Below are 17909 nucleotides of genomic sequence, written 5' to 3'. Positions count from 1 at the left end.
GCTGATTGGCGTGTCCGTAGTGTGTGAGTGTGTATGTGATTGTACTCTGCAATGGATTGGCACCCTGTCCAGGGTGTACCCCACCACCCACCGTGCTGGGTAACGCATTGCAGCTTGAGACATTCCAGATCTGTCACTTATCCTTCACCTGCTGTACTGTAGGGCTGGCTCTAAAAGTGTTGCGCATCATTAAAGGAACGTAGCAGCCAATTGAATCAACTTATACACCACACGAATCCGTCTTCCTTTCATAGAGCGGCATATTTTAACCGAACGACTGGTCTCGTTTGTCTTCGTTTATGCGTTTACACTCATGAAGAGTAAATTTGTCCTGGAAACGCTCATTCAAACCATTTACAGACAGTTCGATCCAGCTTGATACATGAGGCCTGGTTTTAGACCAGAATACGCTGATGATGAATTTGGAGAAGGATGTTTGTTTGTTTTTTCTGAAGATTTATTGATGCCATGAATAGAAAGTATGCGCAAAAATGAATTGTGTTTCAGACGTGTCACTGAGGATGAACGTTAAAGCCCTAAGAAAAATGAAAACATGCTGTGGAAAATGACCAAACATGCCATTAAAATAGTTTCAATAATGTTTTGTATTTTGTCTTATGAAAGGGAAGAAAACTTGCATTAAATGAAAAGTCAAAAACGACGCCACAGTTTATATCCACGTCCTTCGTACAGCAGGTACAGCAGGCCCACTGAGGCTCCTGAGTGACACCACTGACCTCTAGTGGCCAAGTCGGGACTAACTCTGTGTTGTAGCCGCAATTTAAACAGGACAGAATTTCCATTAAAGGTGCACTGGGTACAAGATTAGTTTTGTTTTTGCTCTTTTTCCTCATGATTATATCTGTAATTATTAAGTAGGTGGGTTTGACATGTGAATGTTTTTGTTTTTTCCCCCCCGCACACACTGCTTGAGATGAGTGTTTGATTAAGTATTGCCGAGGACGTGTCCATGGTTACCGCATGGCCTTTGAGAGATGCTTTTGCGGCATACAACACAAACGGTGATGAAAGTCTTCAGAAACAGGGTGTAATTACCGCAGAACCGCGTGTGACTGTGGGTTCTAATGCTAGACTGCCACTGTAACGTGATCTCGGGGAAATAACTTTAGTTATCGCGAGATCTAAAAAAACAAACAAACAAAAAAAGCGAGTTCTGCTCGTTTCTATAGTAACAAAGGGAACCGGTTAAAAACAGAAAGAGGAGTCTCAAGTGCAGGTTTTTCTACAAGGAAGTGAGTTACTGATTACATTATAGGAGCTTTAGACTTTATATATTGCTCCATATTTCTTTTTAAACGCTGCCTGTTTTCATTTATTTTTTCTTACAGATGTGTTAAACATCTGTGTCCTTCCCATTAGAATAGGATGAATTATTGAATTGGGATTTGTATGTCTGGATCAGGCAGTGTTGCATGTTATATATTATATCATGTTATTGTACTGATATGAGGTCTCCTTGGTTTGAGTGACAGGGCAATACACAATAGAACATGCAAGTGCACCATCATAAATTGCATATGAAGCCGATTAAGTGCAAGGAGAGATAAAAACCCAACAATTAGACAAAGGTCAGAGAAAAATATTACCCATGACATTCTCTCTCTCTCTCTCTCTCTCTCTCTCTCTCTCTCTCTCTCTCTCTCTCTCTCTCTCTCTCTCTCTCACACACATCTGAAATGATGGCTACACTCCTGCTCCTCCTTCACCGTCCGTAACCAGAAACAAACGCACAGTGTGATCAAATCAATTATTATTATTATTACTGTTGTTGTTGTCGTTGGTGTTGTCATTGATGTTATCATTATCATTATTATTGTTGATATTATTGTTGTTGACATTGTTGTTATTACTATTATTATTATTATTATTATTATTATTATTATTATTTTGTTGATATTATTGATGAAATTGTTGCTGAAAAAAGATGGCCATTATGATTAATATTGTTATTATTATTATTATTATTATTATTATTATTATTATTATTATTATTACTGTTGTTGTCGTTGGTGTTGTCATTGATGTTATCATTATCATTATTACTGTTGATATTATTGTAGTTGACGTTGTTATTACTAGTATTATTATTATTATTATTATTATTATTATTATTGTTAATGTTGTTGATGAAATTGTTGCTTAAAAAAGATGGTCATTATTATTAATATTGTTATTATTATTATTATTATTATTATTATTATGCTCACTCAGGTCCTCTACAGCCTCCTTCACATAGGTCAAAACACTGAAAATAAAATGAACCAGATTTAAAAACAGAAAACTGGATGAACATAAAAGCACACAGAGCTATATGAGGTTCTCTGTGTGTTTGAGAAAGAAAGAACAAAAGCCCATGTCATGAACATGTGATGTAATTATCATTGAAAGTTGGAAAGTCATATCTGCTTCGAACGTACGACACTTGAAATATCTTAAAATCACAGAACTGTCAGATTCAATATTCCCATTCCAAGCTCTTTATCTGTGCAGCATTCAGCATTAGGGCTCATTACATCGCTTATTATTGAAGATATGGTTCCGCTGTAAGAAATCGATTTATCTATCAAACGTTGATGAAATGTTCATTAACCAGTCCAGTGCTAACCTGTCAGGAAAGTGCGGCTGTCTCTTCATGTCCTTGCAGCCAAAAATGTTTTACTCACGGGTTCATTTCAAAGTGGACGTAAGGAGTTTTAATCAAACCTCCCTATTAAAGACTGTATGTCCCAGGTCTACTGTATAATCCTGAAGGAGAAAATCACAGAGGGATCATTATTTAGGGAATTTTTAACCATGCACTTGAGTGACATTGTGTTGCTGTAAAGTTGTCTATTACATCACAGTCAGGTTTGCAGTGAGGACCATCTTCATCACACTGAAGTTCCTGGGCCATCATGCTGCTCAAAAGCAACACTTTCATAAGGTTGTTTCTGGTCTCGGTTCTGATTGGAAGAGCTCTGAGCGCACCTGTTATAGAAAGGTAGGAATTAATGAGCATGTGGATTAACGGTGCACTTTCAACACGGGGAAAGACAAACACACACTGTATACACTTACAGTACAAGTGGGTAAAGTGTGTGTTACTCCTCTGTGTTGTAGAGAGATGGCTAATGAAAACACACCTCTAGACTTGCTGTTTGACCCAGAGCCTGTTAAGGATCATTTTACTCTGATGGACGGTGAGAATTTTCATCTGTTTAATCCCTAACTAAGATAGATGTGTTTAAATTAAATGCAGAAGTAAAACATGTAGGTTCAACAAAAAAGTAAAAAAAAAAAAAATAAAAAAAAGAAAGAAAAAAGAAAAGATAAATAATGTCAGGTTTGTGTTAACCAAACTCGTGTTTGATAAAGTTTGTGTATTACACACTGTGATTGTTAATTTGTAAAGGGGTCTTGGGCTTTGGAAATGCACCATAGAAATTATTATCAGTAGTAGTAGAAGGAGGAGGAGGAAGAGAATTTTTAGTAGTAGTTGGAGGAGGAGGACAGCGAGGAAGAAGAGGAGAAGTAATAGTAATAGTAGGAGGAGGAAGGAGGAAGAGAAGTAATAGGAGGAGGAGGAGGAAGAGGAGGAGAAGTAGGAATAGGAGGATATGTAGTAGTAGTAGTTGTAGTAGTAGGATATGTAGTACTAGTACTAGTAATAGTAGTACTAGTAGAAGTAGTAGTAGTACTAGTAGGATATGTAGTAATAGTAGGATATGTAGGATATGTAGTAGTAGTAGTAGTAGGATATGTCGTAGTAGTATTAGGATATGTAGTAGTAGTAATAGTAGTAGTATATGTAGGATATGTAGTAGTAGTAGTATATGTAGGATATGTAGTAGTAGTAGTAGTAATAGTAGTAGTATATGTAGGATATGTAGTAGTAGTAGGATATGTAGGATATGTAGTAGTAGTAGTAGTAGTAGTAGTAGGATATGTAGTAGTAGTAGGATATGTAGTAGTAGTAGTAGTAGTAGTAGGATATGTAGTAGTAGTAGTAGGATATGTGGTAGTAGGATATGTAGGATATGTAGTAGTAGTAGTAGTAGTAGTAGGATATGTAGTAGTAGTAGTAGGATATGTGGTAGTAGGATATGTAGGATATGTAGTAGTAGTAGTAGGATATGTAGTAGTAGGATATGTAGTAGTAGTAGTAGTAGGATATGTAGGATATGTAGTAGTAGTAGTAGGATATGTAGTAGTAGTAGTAGTAGTAGTAGTAGGATATGTAGTAGTAGTAGTAGGATATGTAGTAGTAGTAGTAGTAGGATATGTAGGATATGTAGTAGTAGTAGTAGGATATGTAGTAGTAGTAGTAGGATATGTAGTAGTAGTAGTGGGATATGTAGGATATGTAGTAGTAGGATATGTAGTAGTAGTAGGATATGTACGATATGTAGTAGTAGTAGTAGTAGTAGGATATGTAGTAGTAGTAGTAGGATATGTAGGATATGTAGTAGTAGTAGGATATGTAGTAGTAGTAGTAGTAGGATATGTAGGATATGTAGTAGTAGTAGTAGTAGTAGTAGTAGGATATGTAGTAGTAGTAGTAGGATATGTAGTAGTAGGATATGTAGTAGTAGTAGTAGTAGTAGGATATTTAGTAGTAGTAGTAGTAGTAGTAGTAGGATATGCAGTAGTAGTAGTAGTAGTAGTAGTAGTAGGATATGTAGTAGTAGTAGTAGGATATGTAGTAGTAGTAGTAGTAGTAGGATATGTAGGATATGTAGTAGTAGGATATGTAGGATATGTAGTAGTAGTAGTAGTAGTAGTAGTAGGATATGCAGTAGTAGTAGGATATGTAGTAGTAGGATATGTAGTAGTAGTAGTAGGATATGTAGGATATGTAGTAGTAGTAGTAGTAGTAGTAGTAGTAGTAGGATATGTAGGATATGTAGTAGTAGTAGTAGGATATGCAGTAGTAGTAGTAGGATATGTAGGATATGTAGTAGTAGTAGTAGTAGTAGTAGTAGTAGTAGTAGGATATGTAGTAGTAGTAGTGGGATATGTAGGATATGTAGTAGTAGGATATGTAGTAGTAGTAGGATATGTACGATATGTAGTAGTAGTAGTAGTAGTAGGATATGTAGTAGTAGTAGTAGGATATGTAGGATATGTAGTAGTAGTAGGATATGTAGTAGTAGTAGTAGTAGGATATGTAGGATATGTAGTAGTAGTAGTAGTAGTAGTAGTAGGATATGTAGTAGTAGTAGTAGGATATGTAGTAGTAGGATATGTAGTAGTAGTAGTAGTAGTAGGATATTTAGTAGTAGTAGTAGTAGTAGTAGTAGGATATGCAGTAGTAGTAGTAGTAGTAGTAGTAGTAGGATATGTAGTAGTAGTAGTAGGATATGTAGTAGTAGTAGTAGTAGTAGGATATGTAGGATATGTAGTAGTAGGATATGTAGGATATGTAGTAGTAGTAGTAGTAGTAGTAGTAGGATATGCAGTAGTAGTAGGATATGTAGTAGTAGGATATGTAGTAGTAGTAGTAGGATATGTAGGATATGTAGTAGTAGTAGTAGTAGTAGTAGTAGTAGTAGGATATGTAGGATATGTAGTAGTAGTAGTAGGATATGCAGTAGTAGTAGTAGGATATGTAGGATATGTAGTAGTAGTAGTAGTAGTAGTAGTAGGATATGTAGTAGTAGTAGGATATGTAGGATATGTAGTAGTAGTAGTAGTAGTAGTATTAGGATATGTAGTAGTAGTAGTAGTAGTAGTAGTAGGATATGTAGTAGTAGTAGGATATGTAGGATATGTAGTAGTAGGATATGTAGTAGTAGGATATGTAGTAGTAGTAGTAGGATATGTAGTAGTAGTAGGATATGCAGTAGTAGTAGGATATGTAGGATATGTAATAGTAGTAGTAGTAGTAGTAGTAGTAGGATATGTAGGATATGTAGTAGTAGTAGTAGTAGTAGTAGGATATGTAGTAGTAGTAGTAGTAGTAGTAGGATATGTAGTAGTAGGATATGTAGGATATGTAGTAGTAGGATATGTAGTAGTAGTAGGATATGTAGTAGTAGTAGTAGTAGGATATGCAGTAGTAGTAGTAGGATATGTAGTAGTAGTAGTAGGATATGTAGTAGTAGTAGGATATGTAGTAGTAGTAGGATATGTAGTAGTAGTAGTAGGATATGTAGTAGTAGTAGGATATGTATTAGTAGTAGTAGTAGGATATGTAGTAGTAGTAGTAGGATATGTAGTAGTAGGATATGTAGTAGTAGTAGTAGGATATGTATTAGTAGTAGTAGTAGGATATGTAGTAGTAGTAGTAGGATATGTAGTAGTAGGATATGTAGTAGTAGTAGTAGGATATGTAGTAGTAGTAGTAGGATATGTAGTAGTAGGATATGTAGTAGTAGTAGGATATGTATTAGTAGTAGTAGTAGGATATGTAGTAGTAGTAGTAGGATATGTAGTAGTAGTAGTAGTAGTAGTAGTAGTAGGATATGTAGTAGTAGTAGGATATGTAGTAGTAGGATATGTAGTAGTAGTAGTAGGATATGTAGTAGTAGTAGGATATGTATTAGTAGTAGTAGTAGGATATGTAGTAGTAGTAGTAGGATATGTAGTAGTAGTAGTAGTAGTAGTAGTAGTAGGATATGTAGTAGTAGTAGGATATGTAGTAGTAGGATATGTAGTAGTAGTAGTAGGATATGTAGTAGTAGTAGTAGGATATGTGGTAGTAGGATATGTAGTAGTAGTAGTAGGATATGTAGTAGTAGTAGTAGTAGGATATGTAGTAGTAGGAGTAGTAGTAGTAGGTTATGTAGTAGTAGTAGTAGGATATGTAGTAGTAGTAGTAGTAGTAGGATATGTAGTATTAGTAGTAGTAGTAGTAGTAGTAGGATATGTAGTAGTAGTAGTAGTAGGATATTTAGTAGTAGTAGTAGTAGTAGTAGTAGTAGTAGGATATGTAGTAGTAGTAGTAGTAGGATATGTAGTAGTAGTAGTAGTAGTAGTAGTAGGATATGTAGTAGTAGTAGTAGTAGGATATGTAGTAGTAGTAGGATATATAGTAGTAGTAGTAGGATATGTAGTAGTAGTAGTAGGATATGTAGTAGTAGTAGTAGTAGGTTATGTAGTAGTAGTAGTAGGATATGTAGGATATGTAGTAGTAGTAGTAGTAGTAGTAGTAGGATATGTAGTAGTAGGATATGTAGTAGTAGTAGTAGTAGGATATTTAGTAGTAGTAGTAGTAGTAGTAGTAGTAGTAGTAGGATATGTAGTAGTAGTAGTAGGATATGTAGTATTAGTAGTAGTAGGATATGTAGTAGTAGTAGTAGTAGTAGTAGTAGGATATGTAGTAGTAGTAGTAGGATATGTAGTATTAGTAGTAGTAGGATATGTAGTAGTAGTAGTAGTAGTAGGATATGTAGTAGTAGTAGTAGGATATGTAGTATTAGTAGTAGTAGGATATGCAGTAGTAGTAGTAGTAGTAGTAGTAGTAGGATATGTAGTAGTAGTAGTAGGATATGTAGTAGTAGTAGTAGTAGTAGGATATGTAGTAGTAGTAGTAGTAGGATATTTAGTAGTAGTAGTAGTAGTAGTAGTAGGATATGCAGTAGTAGTAGTAGGATATGTAGTAGTAGTAGTAGGATATGCAGTAGTAGTAGTAGGATATGTAGTAGTAGTAGTAGTAGTAGTAGTAGTAGGATATGTAGTAGTAGTAGTAGTAGGATATGTAGTAGTAGTAGTAGGATATGTAGTAGTAGTAGTAGTAGTAGTAGTAGGATATGTAGTAGTAGTAGTAGGATATGTAGTAGTAGTAGTAGTAGTAGTAGTAGTAGGATATGTAGTAGTAGTAGTAGGATATGTAGTAGTAGTAGTAGTAGTAGGATATGTAGGATATGTAGTAGTAGGATATGTAGTAGTAGTAGGATATGTACGATATGTAGTAGTAGGATATGTAGTAATAGTAGTAGTAGTAGTAGGATATGTAGTAGTAGTAGTAGTATATGTAGTAGTAGTAGTAGTAGTAGGATATGTAGGATATGTAGTAATAGTAGTAGTAGGATATGTAGTAGTAGTATTAGTAGGATATGTAGTAGTAGTGGTAGGATATTTAGTAGTAGTAGTAGTAGTAGGATATGTAGTAGTAGTAGTAGGATATGTAGTAGTAGTAGTAGTAGTAGTAGTAGGATATGTAGTAGTAGTAGGATATGTAGGATATGTAGTAGTAGGATATGTAGTAGTAGTAGTAGGATATGTAGTAGTAGTATTAGGATATGTAGTAGTAGTAGTAGTAGTAGTAGGATATGTAGGATATGTAGTAATAGTAGTAGTAGGATATGTAGTAGTAGTAGGATATGTACGATATGTAGTAGTAGGATATGTAGTAGTAGTAGGATATGTAGTAGTAGTAGGAGGATATGTAGTAGTAGTGGTAGGATATTTAGTAGTAGTAGTAGTAGTAGGATATGTAGTAGTAGTAGTAGGATATGTAGTAGTAGTAGGATATGTAGTAGTAGTAGGATATGTAGTAGTAGTAGTAGTAGTAGGATATGTAGTAGTAGTAGAATATGTAGGATATGTAGTAGTAGTAGGATATGTAGGATATGTAGTAGTAGTAGTAGTAGGATATGTAGTAGTAGTAGTAGTAGTAGGATATGTAGTAGTAGTAGTAGAATATGTAGGATATGTAGTAGTAGTAGGATATGTAGGATATGTAGTAGTAGTAGTAGTAGTAGTAGTAGGATATGTAGTAGTAGTAGGATATGTAGTAGTAGTAGTAGGTTATGTAGTAGTAGTAGTAGGATATGTAGGATATGTAGTAGTAGTAGTAGTAGTAGTAGAATATGTAGGATATTTAGTAGTAGTAGTAGTAGTAGTAGTAGTAGGATATGTAGTAGTAGTAGTAGGATATGCAGTAGTAGTAGTAGGTTATGTAGTAGTAGTAGTAGGATATGTAGGATATGTAGTAGTAGTAGTAGTAGTAGTAGTAGGATATGTAGTAGTAGGATATGTAGTAGTAGTAGTAGTAGGATATTTAGTAGTAGTAGTAGTAGTAGGATATGCAGTAGTAGTAGTAGTAGTAGGATATGCAGTAGTAGTAGTAGTAGTAGTAGTAGGATATGTAGTAGTAGTAGTAGGATATGTAGTATTAGTAGTAGTAGGATATGTAGTAGTAGTAGTAGTAGTAGGATATGCAGTAGTAGTAGTAGTAGGATATGTAGTAGTAGTAGTAGTAGTAGTAGTAGTAGTAGGATATGTAGTAGTAGTAGGATATGTAGTAGTAGTAGTAGGATATGTAGTAGTAGTAGTAGGATATGTAGTAGTAGTAGTAGTAGGATATGTAGGATATGTAGTAGTAGGATATGTAGTAGTAGTAGGATATGTACGATATGTAGTAGTAGGATATGTAGTAATAGTAGTAGTAGTAGTAGGATATGTAGTAGTAGTAGTAGTATATGTAGTAGTAGTAGTAGTAGTAGTAGTAGTAGGATATGTAGGATATGTAGTAATAGTAGTAGTAGGATATGTAGTAGTAGTGGTAGGATATTTAGTAGTAGTAGTAGTAGTAGGATATGTAGTAGTAGTAGTAGGATATGTAGTAGTAGTAGTAGTAGTAGGATATGTAGTAGTAGTAGGATATGTAGTAGTAGGATATGTAGTAGTAGTAGTAGGATATGTAGTAGTAGTATTAGGATATGTAGTAGTAGTAGTAGTAGTAGGATATGTAGTAGTAGTAGGATATGTAGTAGTAGGATATGTAGTAGTAGTAGTAGGATATGTAGTAGTAGTATTAGGATATGTAGTAGTAGTAGTAGTAGTAGTAGTAGTAGGATATGTAGGATATGTAGTAATAGTAGTAGGAGGATATGTAGTAGTAGTGGTAGGATATTTAGTAGTAGTAGTAGTAGTAGGATATGTAGTAGTAGTAGTAGGATATGTACGACATGTAGTAGTATTAGGATATGTAGTAGTAGTAGTAGGATATGTAGTAGTAGTAGGATATGTAGTAGTAGTAGTAGTAGTAGGATATGTAGTAGTAGTAGTAGTAGGATATGTAGTAGTAGTAGGATATGTAGTAGTAGTAGGATATGTAGTAGTAGTAGTAGTAGTAGGATATGTAGTAGTAGTAGAATATGTAGGATATGTAGTAGTAGTAGGATATGTAGGATATGTAGTAGTAGTAGTAGTAGGATATGTAGTAGTAGTAGTAGTAGTAGGATATGTAGTAGTAGTAGTAGTAGTAGTAGTAGAATATGTAGGATATGTAGTAGTAGTAGGATATGTAGGATATGTAGTAGTAGTAGTAGTAGTAGTAGTAGGATATGTAGTAGTAGTAGGATATGTAGTAGTAGTAGTAGTAGTAGTAGGATATGTAGTAGTAGTAGTAGTAGTAGTAGAATATGTAGGATATGTAGTAGTAGTAGGATATGTAGGATATGTAGTAGTAGTAGTAGTAGTAGTAGTAGGATATGTAGTAGTAGTATTAGGATATGTAGTAGTAGTAGTAGTAGTAGGATATGTAGTAGTAGTAGTAGTAGTAGTAGTAGGATATGCAGTAGTAGTAGTAGTAGTATTAGGATATGTAGTAGTAGTAGTAGGATATGTAGTAGTAGTAGTAGTAGTAGAATATGTAGGATATGTAGTAGTAGTAGTAGTAGTAGGATATGTAGTAGTAGTAGTAGTAGAATATGTAGGATATGTAGTAGTAGTAGGATATGTAGGATATGTAGTAGTAGTAGTAGTAGTAGTAGTAGGATATGTAGTAGTAGTAGTAGTAGTAGTAGTAGGATATGTAGTAGTAGTAGTAGTAGGATATGTAGTAGTAGTAGTAGTAGTAGTAGAATATGTAGGATATGTAGTAGTAGTAGGATATGTAGTAGTAGTAGTAGTAGTAGTAGTAGGATATGTAGTAGTAGTATTAGGATATGTAGTAGTAGTAGTAGTAGTAGTAGGATATGTAGTAGTAGTAGTAGTAGTAGTAGGATATGCAGTAGTAGTATTAGGATATGTAGTAGTAGTAGTAGTAGTAGTAGGATATGTAGTAGTAGTAGTAGTAGTAGGATATGTAGTAGTAGTAGTAGTAGTAGTATTAGGATATGTAGTAGTAGTAGTAGTAGTAGTAGTAGGATATGTAGTAGTAGTAGTAGTAGTAGTAGGATATGTAGTAGTAGGATATGTAGTAGTAGTAGTAGTAGTATTAGGATATGTAGTAGTAGTATTAGGATATGTAGTAGTAGTAGTAGTAGTAGTAGGATATGTAGTAGTAGTAGTAGTAGTAGTAGGATATGCAGTAGTAGTATTAGGATATGTAGTAGTAGTATTAGGATATGTAGTAGTAGTAGTAGTAGTAGTAGGATATGTAGTAGTAGTAGTAGTAGTAGGATATGTAGTAGTAGTAGTAGTAGTAGTATTAGGATATGTAGTAGTAGTAGTAGTAGTAGGATATGTAGTAGTAGGATATGTAGTAGTAGTAGTAGTAGTATTAGGATATGTAGTAGTAGTAGTAGGATATGTAGTAGTAGTAGTAGTAGTATTAGGATATGTAGTAGTAGTATTAGGATATGTAGTAGTAGTAGTAGTAGTAGTAGGATATGTAGTAGTAGTAGTAGTAGTAGTAGGATATGTAGTAGTAGTAGTAGTAGTATTAGGATATGTAGTAGTAGTAGTAGTAGTAGTATTAGGATATGTAGTAGTAGTATTAGGATATGTAGTAGTAGTAGTAGTAGGATATGCAGTAGTAGTAGTAGTAGTATTAGGATATGTAGTAGTAGTATTAGGATATGTAGTAGTAGTAGTAGTAGTAGTAGGATATGCAGTAGTAGTAGTAGTAGTATTAGGATATGTAGTAGTAGTATTAGGATATGTAGTAGTAGTAGTAGTAGTAGTAGTAGGATATGTAGTAGTAGGATATGTAGTAGTAGTAGTAGTAGTAGTAGTAGTAGGATATGTAGTAGTAGTAGTAGTAGTAGTAGTAGGATATGTAGTAGTAGTATTAGGATATGTAGTAGTAGTAGTAGTAGTAGTAGGATATGTAGTAGTAGTAGTAGTAGTAGTAGGATATGCAGTAGTAGTATTAGGATATGTAGTAGTAGTAGTAGTAGTAGTAGGATATGTAGTAGTAGTAGTAGTAGTAGGATATGTAGTAGTAGTAGTAGTAGTAGTATTAGGATATGTAGTAGTAGTAGTAGTAGTAGTAGTAGGATATGTAGTAGTAGTAGTAGTAGTAGTAGGATATGTAGTAGTAGGATATGTAGTAGTAGTAGTAGTAGTATTAGGATATGTAGTAGTAGTATTAGGATATGTAGTAGTAGTAGTAGTAGTAGTAGGATATGTAGTAGTAGTAGTAGTAGTAGTAGGATATGCAGTAGTAGTATTAGGATATGTAGTAGTAGTATTAGGATATGTAGTAGTAGTAGTAGTAGTAGTAGGATATGTAGTAGTAGTAGTAGTAGTAGGATATGTAGTAGTAGTAGTAGTAGTAGTATTAGGATATGTAGTAGTAGTAGTAGTAGTAGGATATGTAGTAGTAGGATATGTAGTAGTAGTAGTAGTAGTATTAGGATATGTAGTAGTAGTATTAGGATATGTAGTAGTAGTAGTAGTAGTAGTAGGATATGTAGTAGTAGTAGTAGTAGTAGGATATGTAGTAGTAGTAGTAGTAGTAGTATTAGGATATGTAGTAGTAGTAGTAGTAGTAGGATATGTAGTAGTAGGATATGTAGTAGTAGTAGTAGTAGTATTAGGATATGTAGTAGTAGTATTAGGATATGTAGTAGTAGTAGTAGTAGTAGTAGGATATGTAGTAGTAGGATATGTAGTAGTAGTAGTAGTAGTAGTAGGATATGTAGTAGTAGTAGTAGTAGTATTAGGATATGTAGTAGTAGTAGTAGTAGTAGTATTAGGATATGTAGTAGTAGTATTAGGATATGTAGTAGTAGTAGTAGTAGGATATGCAGTAGTAGTAGTAGTAGTATTAGGATATGTAGTAGTAGTATTAGGATATGTAGTAGTAGTAGTAGTAGTAGTAGGATATGCAGTAGTAGTAGTAGTAGTATTAGGATATGTAGTAGTAGTATTAGGATATGTAGTAGTAGTAGTAGTAGTAGTAGTAGGATATGTAGTAGTAGGATATGTAGTAGTAGTAGTAGTAGTAGTAGTAGTAGGATATGTAGTAGTAGTAGTAGTAGTAGTAGGATATGTAGTAGTAGTAGTAGTAGTAGTAGTAGTAGGATATGTAGTAGTAGTAGTAGTAGTAGTAGGATATGTAGTAGTAGGATATGTAGTAGTAGTAGTAGTAGTAGTAGGATATGTAGTAGTAGTAGTAGTAGTATTAGGATATGTAGTAGTAGTAGTAGTAGGATATGCAGTAGTAGTAGTAGTAGTATTAGGATATGTAGTAGTAGTATTAGGATATGTAGTAGTAGTATTAGGATATGTAGTAGTAGTAGTAGTAGTAGTAGGATATGTAGTAGTAGGATATGTAGTAGTAGTAGTAGTAGTAGTAGTAGGATATGTAGTAGTAGTAGTAGTAGTAGTAGTAGGATATGTAGTAGTAGTAGTAGTAGTAGTAGTATTAGGATATGTAGTAGTAGTAGTAGTAGTAGTAGTAGTAGGATATGTAGTAGTAGTAGTAGTAGTAGTAGGATATGTAGTAGTAGGATATGTAGTAGTAGTAGTAGTAGTAGTAGGATATGTAGTAGTAGTAGTAGTAGTAGTAGGATATGTAGTAGTAGTAGTAGTAGTAGTAGTAGGATATGTACGATATGTAGTAGTAGCAGTAGTAGGATATGTAGCATATGTAGGATATGTAGTACTACTACTACTACTACTACATATCCAACATATTCTACTACTACTACTACATATCCTACATATCCTACTACTACTACTACTACTACTACATATCCTACTACTACTACATATCCTACATATCCTACTACTACTACTACTACATATCCTACTACATATCCTACTACTACTACTACTACTACATATCTTACTACTACTACATATCCTACATATCCTACATATCCTACTAATACTACTACTACATATCCTACTACTACTACATATCATACATATCCTCCTCCTACTACTACTACTACATATCCTACATATCCTACTACTACTACTACTACTACATATCCTACTACTACTACTACTGCTACATATCCTACTAATACTACTACTACATATCCTACTACATATCCTACTACTACTACTACTACATATCCTACATATCCTACTAATACTACTACTACATATCCTACTACTACTACTACTACTACTACATATCCTACTACTACTACTACTACATATCCTACTACTACTACTACTACTACTACATATCCTACTACTACATATCCTACTACTACTACATATCCTACATATCCTACTACTACTACTACTACTACTACTACATATCCTACTACTACATATCCTACTACTACTACATATCCTACATATCCTACTACTACTACTACATATCCTACTACATATCCTACTACTACTACTACATATCCTACTACTACATATCCTACTACTACTACTACATATCCTACTACTACATATCCTACTACTACTACATATCCTACATATCCTACTACTACTACTACATATCCTACATATCCTACTAATACTACTACTACATATCCTACTACATATCCTACTACTACTACATATACTACTACTACTACTACATATCCTAATACTACTACTACATATCCTACTACATATCCTACATATCCTACATATCCTACTACTACTATATGTATACTATATGTAGTAGTAGGATATGTAGTAGTAGTAGTAGGATATGTAGTAGTAGTAGTAGTAGGATATGTAGTTGTAGTAGTAGTAGGATATGTAGTAGTAGTAGTAGGATATGTAGTAGTAGTAGTAGTAGTAGGATATGTAGTAGTAGTAGTAGTAGGATATGTAGTAGTAGTAGTAGGATATGTAGTAGTAGTAGTAGGATATGTAGTAGTAGTAGTAGGATATGTAGTAGTAGTAGGATATGTAGTAGTAGTAGTAGTAGTAGGATATGTAGTAGTAGTAGTAGTAGGATATGTAGTAGTAGTAGTAGGATATGTAGTAATAGTAGTAGTAGGATATGTAGTAGTAGTAGGATATGTAGTAGTAGTAGTAGTAGTAGGATATGTAGTAGTAGTAGTAGTAGGATATGTAGTAGTAGTAGTAGTAGTAGTAGTAGTAGTAGGATATGTAGTAGTAGTAGTAGGATATGTAGTAATAGTAGTAGTAGGATATGTAGTAGTAGTAGGATATGTAGTAGTAGTAGTAGTAGTAGGATATGTAGTAGTAGTAGTAGTAGGATATGTAGTAGTAGTAGTAGTAGTAGTAGTAGTAGTAGGATATGTAGTAGTAGTAGTAGGATATGTAGTAGTAGTAGTAGGATATGTAGTAGTAGTAGTAGTAGTAGTAGGATATGTAGTAGTAGTAGGATATGTAGTAGTAGTAGTAGGATATGTAGTAGTAGTAGGATATGTAGTAGTAGTAGTAGTAGTAGGATATGTAGTAGTAGTAGTAGTAGTAGTAGTAGGATATGTAGTAATAGTAGTAGTAGGATATGTAGTAGTAGTAGTAGTAGTAGTAGTAGGATATGTAGTAGTAGTAGTAGTAGTAGGATATGTAGTAGTAGTAGTAGTAGTAGTAGGATATGTAGTAGTAGTAGTAGGATATGTAGTAGTAGTAGGATATGTAGTAGTAGTAGTAGGATATGTAGTAGTAGTAGTAGGATATCTAGTAGTAGTAGTAGGATATGTAGTAGTAGTAGTAGGATATGTAGTAGTAGTAGTAGTAGTAGTAGTAGGATATGTAGGATATGTAGTAGTAGTAGTAGGATATTTAGTAGTAGTAGTAGGATATGTAGTAGTAGTAGGATATGTAGTAGTAGGATATGTAGTAGTAGTAGGATATGTAGTAGTAGGATATGTAGTAGTAGTAGTAGTAGTAGTAGGATATGTAGTAGTAGTAGTAGGATATGTAGTAGTAGTAGGATATGTAGTAGTAGTAGTAGGATATGTAGTAGTAGTAGTAGTAGTAGTAGGATATGTAGTAGTAGTAGTAGGATATGTAGTAGTAGTAGGATATGTAGTAGTAGTAGTAGGATATGTAGTAGTAGTAGTAGTAGTAGTAGTAGGATATGTAGTAGTAGTAGGATATGTAGTAGTAGTAGTAGTAGTAGGATATGTAGTAATAGTAGTAGTAGGATATGTAGTAGTAGTAGGATATGTAGTAGTAGTAGTAGGATATGTAGTAGTAGTAGTAGTAGTAGTAGTAGGATATGTAGTAGCAGTAGTAGGATATGTAGTAGTAGTAGGATATGTAGTAGTAGTAGTAGGATATGTAGTAGTAGTAGTAGGATATGTAGTAGTAGTAGGATATGTAGTAGTAGTAGTAGGATATGTAGTAGTAGTAGTAGGATATGTAGTAGTAGTAGGATATGTAGTAGTAGTAGTAGGATATGTAGTAGTAGTAGTAGGATATGTAGTAGTAGTAGTAGTAGTAGTAGGATATGTAGTAGTAGTAGTAGGATATGTAGTAGTAGTAGTAGGATATGTAGTAGTAGTAGTAGTAGTAGTAGTAGGATATGTAGTAGTAGTAGGATATGTAGTAGTAGTAGTAGTAGTAGGATATGTAGTAGTAGTAGTAGGATATGTAGTAGTAGTAGTAGGATATGTAGTAGTAGTAGTAGTAGTAGTAGTAGGATATGTAGTAGCAGTAGTAGGATATGTAGTAGTAGTAGGATATGTAGTAGTAGTAGTAGGATATGTAGTAGTAGTAGTAGGATATGTAGTAGTAGTAGGATATGTAGTAGTAGTAGTAGGATATGTAGTAGTAGTAGTAGGATATGTAGTAGTAGTAGGATATGTAGTAGTAGTAGGATATGTAGGATATGTAGTAGTAGTAGTAGGATATGTAGTAGTAGTAGTAGGATATGTAGTAGTAGTAGGATATGTAGTAGTAGTAGGATATGTAGGATATGTAGTAGTAGTAGTAGGATATGTAGTAGTAGTAGTAGTAGTAGTAGTAGGATATGTAGGATATGTAGTAGTAGTAGTAGTAGTAGTAGTAGGATATGTAGTAGTAGTAGTAGGATATGTAGTAGTAGTAGTAGTAGTAGTAGTAGTAGTAGTAGTAGGATATGTAGTAGTAGTAGTAGTAGTAGTAGTAGGATATGTAGTAGTAGTAGTAGGATATGTAGTAGTAGTAGTAGTAGTAGTAGTAGGATATGTAGTAGTAGTAGTAGTAGTAGTAGTAGGATATGTAGTAGTAGTAGTAGGATATGTAGTAGTAGTAGTAGGATATGTAGTATTAGTAGTAGTAGGATATGTAGTAGTAGTAGTAGGATATGTAGTAGTAGTAGGATATGTAGTAGTAGTAGTAGTAGGATATGTAGTAGTAGTAGTAGTAGGATATGTAGTAGTAGTAGGATATGTAGTAGTAGTAGTAGTAGGATATGTAGTAGTAGTAGGATATGTAGTAGTAGTAGTAGTAGGATATGTAGGATATGTAGTAGTAGTAGTAGTAGTAGAGTGACTTGTCAGTAAGGGATGGCAAACATATTGGGTTTTTATGTGTTGCAGATTATGGAGTGATACCAGTTCCACCTCATGTGCCATCATATCTCCTCAGGGCACAAGCTCAGACTAGTCCAGCTTAGAGGAAGATTAATTCCATCCCCCCACCCCAAAAAAAACCAAGTCCTGATCCCAGTCCCACTCTATTAGAGACAAAGCTTGATTCAGAACGTGACATTAGAAATGAATAATAAATAACCAGCTGTGTCCTGCTTCTCCTTTTCATTACACAAGCACACATTTCTTCATTTAACTCAAATAGGTTTCAGTACGAATTTGAAATAATACCAGAATCAATAGAAATAGGTATTTTTGACCATGTTTATTTACTGCCACTGT

General features: G+C 33.8%; 1 long non-coding RNA gene across 1 annotated transcript; it reads left to right on the top strand.

Annotated features, from left to right (window-relative positions):
- The first annotated feature begins 1013 nt into the window (after positions 1-1013).
- Positions 1014-17844, top strand: LOC124628582 (uncharacterized). The gene is made up of 4 exons (XR_006983171.2): positions 1014-1253; positions 2865-3001; positions 3121-3200; positions 17577-17844. It is a non-coding gene; the product is annotated as an uncharacterized LOC124628582 (long non-coding RNA).
- Positions 17845-17909: the final 65 nt, after the last annotated feature.

The sequence above is a fragment of the Ictalurus punctatus genome, chromosome 10 (genome assembly GCF_001660625.3).
Source record: "Ictalurus punctatus breed USDA103 chromosome 10, Coco_2.0, whole genome shotgun sequence".
Classification (NCBI taxonomy): domain Eukaryota; kingdom Metazoa; phylum Chordata; class Actinopteri; order Siluriformes; family Ictaluridae; genus Ictalurus; species Ictalurus punctatus.
The sequence above is the reverse complement of the archived record's forward strand: the minus strand, read 5'-3'. Positions and strand labels throughout refer to the sequence as shown.